The 8,402-nt window shown below is 35.8% G+C and overlaps 1 long non-coding RNA gene across 1 annotated transcript; it reads right to left on the bottom strand.

The window, feature by feature from the left end:
• Window positions 1–334: 334 nt before the first annotated feature.
• Window positions 335–8,162, bottom strand: LOC107699690 (uncharacterized). Its single transcript, XR_001635488.1, has 3 exons — window positions 8,087–8,162; window positions 990–1,110; window positions 335–897 (listed from the first exon to the last, which is right to left on the bottom strand). It is a non-coding gene; the product is annotated as an uncharacterized LOC107699690 (long non-coding RNA).
• Window positions 8,163–8,402: the final 240 nt, after the last annotated feature.

Below are 8,402 nucleotides of genomic sequence, written 5' to 3'. Positions count from 1 at the left end.
ATTATGATTTATAGTAAGTGTTTTCCATTTTAATATACTGTATTATAGCTAAATTTTTTCTTCAGACATTACTGCAGTTTTCAGTATCACATGATCCTTTAGAAATCATTCTAATATGCTGATTTGGTGATCAAGAAACATTTTATATTATTATCAGTGTTGAAAACGGTTGTGTTGCTTAATATTTTTGTGGAAACCATGATGCATTCTTTTCAGGACACTGATCAAAAGAAAGTTCAGAAGAACAACATTTATTTGACATCTTTTGATTAATTTCTATTATTACATAAGTATTCATTTCTTTCAAGAATTTTCATACGAGCGCAGTGCTTAATTTAGTATTTATTTTATGTGGGAAAATTCCACTAGAACCACACTTATTTTAGACTAGAGGGTGAGTTGGGTGTTTGAATTGTCCCTCCCTCTCTGTGTCTCTCACCAATCACTAATCATATATGGGATAAGATGGATCCAACGAAAACGTTAAGACTCACCCACATGTAACGGAAAAACCAAAGTGTGTCGATCTCAATAGGCCACCTTTGTGATGGAAGACTCTGATAAATGAGTCAGTGACTTGAACAGAAAGGGAGTTAAAATGTAGTCCACGAGCTCCGATCCATGAATACATCCTTTCATTGATTTCCTGGTATTCCACTCATTTTTGGACCCCGAAATATCCTTAAAAGCACCCTGTCAAGTTGAACCAAGTCTAAACAAGGAAGAAAAAGCAGCCTCCAAAAAAATGACAGAATACATCCACGGATCAGCTTCTCTTTTGTGTGTGCCCGTCCCAAAGACCTCCGAAAACTGAGAGAAAGCAAGAAGAACCAACTGGTTCCTCATCATGCGCTTGTTAGCTTGTCCAATCTTTGGCAATCAGCATCGTCCCTGGGGCTGAAAGACATAAGACTCCAGGGAAGCAGGGGAAGCCAAAGCTGAGGAAAGATCAATACGGCACTGTGAAACAAGAAGTGGAGGCTATTTACTTTTCATTGATCCGATGATGCTGGAGAAACACCTCGGTCTGCTGTTAAATTGAGGGAATAAGTCTTTGGGGCTGGTGGGGTTTCTTCTCGCAACAGTCAGGCTCCAAGGTCAAGAGAAAAGCTAAACACAAATAAAACCGGGCAAAAATATAAAGTGTTTAGGTGAATTAATTTAACACAATTTATTAAAACTTCACAGGAATGTGCACAAGATTGAAATATGACGTGATTAAACTCAAAGCCACAATTAAAAGCGCAATGAGATAGTATGGGCCAAAAGGGATCCCCGAACCACAAGGGGTTCGTGAGTGGAAGAAAAGCTTCTCATTTAAAACATTATAATTTAGACCATAAAAATATAAAAATAAATCATACAAACAAAACAAAATAAAACAAACTATTTTTGTTACTTGCATGTCATATGACCATTAACCAACATCAGAGGTCCATGATCATTGCAGACGTGTTGTTAGGCGTTGTTTGCGGAAAAAAATTGGGAAATACCTAGATTAGTATATAGGAGCATGTGTTTGGATTTAGATTAATGTTTACAAGTCAAATTTGATTTTATATTGTGTTAAGTATTTTATATGATGGCCATCTGTCCTAGTATTTTGAAGACCCTATACTGTAAACAAAAATAATAATAATAATCAATTAATGAAATCTGTAAAAATAGGACACAATGTACTGTATTAATATGAACAAATATTCCGTATTTATTTTTACATGTGTTTTACCTACATTTTGAATTTTGCACTTCACTGCAATGTTTTATGGTTAATGGAAATGTCTGTACATTTTTTTAAGAAGTGTAAAAACAGTGTATGAATTTTATTTCACATGATCACCATACAGTAAATAGAACATTTTAAGAATTTTCACCATTTTTATAGGTCACCAATCAAATAATATCTTGTGAAATGTCATTGAATGCTGTCTAGTATAACCCTGCCACTTTTTTTTGCTTTTTTGATAGTGTCAAAGCAATCCCCTTATAATAATCTACTTAAAGATTATTTAAAGAAAATAATAGGCCAAGCAAGCAATAATAAAAAAATGTACGTCTTTAACACCCTCACATTTTTAAGAGTCCCGCAACAAATTACAAGCAAAACTACTAATGTCATTAAATATTTGAAATTTACACACATAAAAACAATAGTATGCTGTCATTGTAGAAAGATGTTTTTTACCTCCACAATGGTGTAGTTATGGCACATCCCAGCAGGGTCTAACTAGCCCAGACTAACTAAACATTGACCTCTTGGTATGATTTGAATAAACCATTGAAATTGTGGTGACCCCAGGGCTCGCAAAACTTCAAAATCCCTGGTAGCCCTTCGGGCAGGCATTTTTCAGATTTTGGTAGCACAACAATGAATTTAACTAGCCTGAATAAAAGATATTGTATTTTTTCTTCAAATAATAAGTCTAGAGAGTAGGGGTGCAATGGATCACAAATCTCACGGTTCGGATTATATTACATTATCATATCACATTTTGATCATTTTTCAGATGAGCAAAAAAACATGGTTCTTTATTATTTAAGTAACACTTATTATTTAAAGAACAATTTACTACTTCGATACCACAGCAAAAACTAGTAGCATATAGGGATGTAACGATTCACTCAACTCACGATGTGATATGATTCACGATACTGATTTCACAATACAATTTTCTCACAATTTCTTTAACAAAATGAGATTTAAGACAGATTTTAAAAAAGGTGTCCTTTTGTTATTTCTCAGACCAAAAGGCTGCGCATTACTTTGTGAAATTGAAAGTCAAACAATATACTAACTTGAAATTTTAAAACAAATCCCAAATCAAATAAATAAATAATACAAATAAATGTCTCCATGCAAGTGTAACCCCTCTCTCCCGGGTCCTCACCGCCGCACCTCGTTCTTGTTCCGAGTGGGTCTCGAACCCAGGTCTCCGGCATGGGAGGCGTAGGCACTAACAAGGAGGCTAAAGAATGTGTCAGTCGCTAGTGTGTCTCTTGAGATCAGGGGAGTGAGGTTTACCTGCACAGCACCTACTCGCTGGCCTCCGTTACACAAGTAAACTAAAGCCTGCGTATTTTAATCACGATCTAAACAAAGATGCTGCATACATGTTATTCAGATTGTAAATTTTTTTTATTTGAAACAAAAACAAAATGGTATGACTTTAGCTTTGTGATACTACGTAAAAAATCTGAACGAAACAAAAACAGCAGATGGGTTGAAAGACGCAAATGTCACTCTCTGACAGCAGGTGGCGCTTAAACAGCAGGTATTTATAGGCTGCTGCCCCTTTAAGACCGAATGCACGGATCCAATATAAGTATGAACTTGTGATTTCTTTCTCCACTGTTTACGTTCATTTAAGACATGAAAATACTTGCCGAGATAGTTATTTTGAGATAATTTTGCGTGTATGTGTCCGTTCAAGCCAAAGAGGAATCAATTCTGTGTTCGTGCTCAGCCTGAAACGCCACTCTGTATGTGCGCGCTTTGAGCGTGTGCGCGCGAGGACCGAACTGAATTCTTCATGCACATGAATGGTTTAAAACGCTTGAATGTTTAAATTGGTAAGACTTGTAAATGAAGAAACACGTGTAAATGATAAACTATGATCCGTTTGACCCCTACAAGCGAGTGAACAACGCGAATCAAGGAAGGGATTTTATATCACTATTCAAGATAGCCCGTCGGGCAAGGCAGTGATACATTTTGGTAGCCCGACTGGAAAACACAATAGCCCCGGGACGTCGGACTAGCGATTTTGCAGCCCTGCCACAAACCTACGAGGAACCAAAAAAACATTCACAACATGGATCTGCATTTGTGTTTCTTTCTTTCAGCATCTGGAGATGACCCATTAGTCTCAATCTTCTGATTGCATGTTGGAATGCAGATTATGTTGTTGCTCATCAATGACCTTATAATGAGCACATTAAGCCAAAACCTGCAGGTGTAACAGAGCTATAGAATGTCCACATGTGAAGTTGTGAAATTAACGATTAGATACAGGAAAGTAATTAGGCCATGTTATTTCCTGTATGCTTCATTAAAAGTACTGATTAAATAGTATGCAATTATTTAGAACAGCAGTACATTAGAGTACAAGGTCAAGTCTTAAAGGGCCAGTTCGCCAAATGTTTTTTTTTTTACCCACCCTCATGTTGTTAAAAAACCCTACAATTGTATTTCTTGCGTGGAACACAAAAGGAAAAAATCTGATGACTATACCATCATGACATACCGTCATTATTTTACAAGCAATTACAAATGAATCAAGTACAAGTATGAAAAGCACCATGAAGTGTTATAAACTGAAATGTAAAAAGCATGGAAAAGAGTTTCAAAGTTCTCCTCTTGTGTTCCCCTAAAAATGTGCTGATGGCTGCTCAATAATAATAAAAACTTTACCATACAGAAAAACAAAAAACAATGACAGTATTATCATAAGCACAGAAGAGATTTGATTTACCCATCATGTATTTTTTTTTAATTTAGTCGACTGCAGTTGCAACTTACTCCAAAAGGTCGGTCACACTCTCACACACCCTTTTTTCCCCTCCTTCCCAATTAACCCTCTCAAACAGCTTAGATTACATTAGCTTTGAGTTCCCTCACACCCTCCACTGGACTCACACAGCTCGAACAATGAACCCTGACTTGCTTCACAAATCTCCCCTTCAGCTAGGCACAATTATGAATTCAAATAAGGCTGATTCAGACTCTCTCATGCAGCACACTGCCTCTCCCATGACAAGCCCTGGTAATGAGGACTTTAAGCAGGACCACACAACAAGAGCATCGGCTGAACAGCCCCAGGCCCATTCACCACCAATGGGTCAATTTAGGTGTTGCATTCATCAACTGCAATGCCCACAGATAACTCCATCTGTTAACATTATCAAAAAAATAAATAAATAAGTTAGAAAAATGGAATTTGAATTACCCTGGGTAAGAGAGAACAAGTGTGTGGAGAGGCTTTCACAAGTTTTTTTTTTTTTTTAAGATAATACTTTTCAGCAAGGATTCATTAAATCTATCAAAATTGGCTGGAGAAAAAAAATTAAATTTTTCAACAACAAAAAAATCATAATACCATCAGTCATAACAACAAGAAATGTTTTTTTTATGCCACAAAAAAATCATAATACCATCAGTCATAACAACAAGAAATGTTTCTTTTATGCCCCAAATCAGCATATTAGAATAATTTCTGACACTGAAAACTGAAGTAATGGCCATCACAGGAATAAATTACATTTTATAATACATTCAAATAGGAAATAGTTAATTTAAATTGTAATATTATATACTGTTAGTACATTGTATAGATTTTCAGCTTTGGTACGACTTCTTTCAAAAAGATTTTAAGAAACATGTTTACTGTATTGCTGTGTATTTTCGTATTTTGTGTTATATTGTGTAAAGTATATGTATGAGTAGTATACAATGAATGTCTGTTGCAATCTCCACATTTAAACCTGAAAATAAATAGAATGTTTTAGAATTTTTCACTATATGTAGGTCACTAATCGAATAATCAAATTTGTGGCACTGATCATGTGACTCCTTGTATAGGGGATCAGATGTTTCTGCTTCCTCTTTTGCCCAAGATGGTCTTTACACAAACTTATTTTAAGCACCTTCAGTGCTGATGTCATTTACAAAAAAAAAATACTAAGAAATTTTAAAGTGCATACATTTTTTCAACTCCACTGCATTGAAGTGAAAACTATTATTTCTGTGAAAACAATTATTTCATCTGACACTGAGTCTGCCAATCAATGGAGTGATAATACTGAAATGTAACACAATGTATTGTTTAATAACAGGCAAAATTCAGATGTGTTACTGTATTCAGCAAACATGAGCGATCACAATCACTAATTTTTTAGGAGGGCTGAGATGAAGGACTCTAGTGTGTACATAAAATACACCTAGAGATGACATTTGGACCATAAGACCATAAAAAGCACTGTTAGCTCAGCCAAGCAACCATCCAACTACAAACCCTGAGAGGATTTTATGAGCATGCAGAGGATGAAAAAAAAAAATCAATTGAACAAATGTACTTTTCTAGACTTTCTCCAGCACAGGTGAGGAGAGTGAGGTAATCTATAGATGATAATGAGTGCAGATGGAGATGGAGAGGGAAAAGAAAAAGGTTGTAATCTACCCATCATGAGTCTAAATTGTTACATTTTTAGTGAAAGGACATTCTCATGTTTCTTTGTCCAAGCAAGTAATTTCCCCTCTCTTTCACCAGTGTGGCTTGCCATGGCAGCATTTTCTGCAACACGGAACACTCTCCCTTCTATTTCAATAGGACAGCTCATTTGCCAGACAGTGAACCGAACTGCTGACTGAGTCTTTTAGACTGTTAGAGAGAGAGAGAGAGAGAGAGAGAGAGGGCAGAAGCGAGAGAAGGAGGGAGCAGGAGAAAAGAAAGAATATGAGGAAGCATTGTATCATTACTAAGAAAGATCACTGGACATTATGAAACACAGCATTGCAAGGTCATGAACATTTTTTCCCCTCTTGTCTGCAGGATCGCCTCACTAACCTCTGCTCTTTTTATCATGGTTACATTTGTTAGCTAGCTACTCATATCAAATATTAGAATATTAGAAATGAGTTCAAGGGATAATTTATTTGCCAGACAGTGAACCGAACTGCTGACTGAGTCTTTTAGACTGTTAGAGAGAGAGAGAGAGAGAGAGAGAGAGGGCAGAAGCGAGAGAAGGAGGGAGCAGGAGAAAAGAAAGAATATGAGGAAGCATTGTATCATTACTAAGAAAGATCACTGGACATTATGAAACACAGCATTGCAAGGTCATGAACATTTTTTCCCCTCTTGTCTGCAGGATCGCCTCACTAACCTCAGCTCTTTTTATCATGGTTACATTTGTTAGCTAGCTACTCATATCAAATATTAGAATATTAGAAATTAGTTCAAGGGATAATTTTAGGGTGCACTGAAAAAAAGGTGTAGAAACTATTTTAGCTAGTTAATTTAACAAACAATTACAAAGCAATGGCAAATAACACATTGAATTAAACATGACATTTTTGAAATAGTATATTCTTATTACTCCAATACTCTTTCTATTATTTACATATTTTCAAAAACTCATGTTTACATTGTGGACAAGAGAACTAAATACAGAAAAAGCTCCAGTTCTTAACTAGCTGGTTAAAGAGCAGACCTGTATAAAACCAGGTGCAAGCGTGTGTGAATCATGCAGTGTGTTGATTAAATCCAGCCTTTAAAGGGGTCTCACATCTGGCAAAATGCCCATTGAGAAGTCCTTGGATGGAGAGAAACAATGCACAAACACACACAATAAACCCACTTCATGTTGTGCGTAATCCCGCCAACAACCCTTCATGCATCCACTCAAGGACGTTTCCCGGCCCCCGCTAACAAGCGGGCTGTGCAATTAGCCTGCTCATCAAAATAATGATGGATAGCCAGTAAACATGCCCACCACCACTCTACAGAGACAAACACACACACACAGTCTACATTCCAGCATTTAACACTTGAACCAAAAACATTTCAACCTAATTAAAGAATTAATTTAGTCATAAAATTCATTCATTTGAAAGTATCATAAAAGTGATCCACAAAATCAATTTAAGATTTTGCAATTTAAGCCACAAATCAAGTAAGAGGTTAACCACTAAGTAAGAACTTTAGCACTGGTTCATTTTGATTCAAGAACAAGTCATTCATACAGAGATGCGCTTCATTTGACCATAAGTGCCCTACAAAGTGGACATTACAGGGTATTCCTCCATCTTAAAGGAGATTCCAATCCAAATGTTCACTAAAAAGGGCACTGTGAATGGCACAGAAAAAAAAACACCAGCATTTGTTTTAATCAAACTAAACCTTGCCATCTTATTTTCTTATAAAGCATTACAACAAACATTCAGCATTTTAATATGACAGATTATGTGAATTAAAATTTATAATAAACTAATATTTTCCTAAATGCACATGGATGTATCATATACCAATGTATACTACACTAAAGCATGGTAATTTATATTTATTTACAGAAGCATATTATGTCATCCTACCTCAAACTTCTTAAATATACACGACCAACGAATATCCTCTTCTTAGTGAACAGAAAGCAGTGAACACGGTGTAGGGACCTGTGAATTGAAACAGCTCAGTTTTGTTAACTGTATCAACTGATTTGTTAAAAAAAAAGATCTGACTGAAATAAATGGTGTACACCAAAAAAATAATAATGATTTAAACTCAGTCAGCTGAAGTTCCTTACCAAAAACATAAAATAGGTAATAATAATAATAATAATAATAATAATAATAATGGCTTTAGTAGGGCCCTATGATTTCCGCCATGTGTAAAACGTGGACGGAATAGCAG

The sequence above is a fragment of the Sinocyclocheilus anshuiensis genome, unplaced genomic scaffold (genome assembly GCF_001515605.1).
Source record: "Sinocyclocheilus anshuiensis isolate Anshui unplaced genomic scaffold, SAMN03320099.WGS_v1.1 scaffold278, whole genome shotgun sequence".
Lineage (NCBI taxonomy): Eukaryota > Metazoa > Chordata > Actinopteri > Cypriniformes > Cyprinidae > Sinocyclocheilus > Sinocyclocheilus anshuiensis.
The sequence above is the reverse complement of the archived record's forward strand: the minus strand, read 5'-3'. Positions and strand labels throughout refer to the sequence as shown.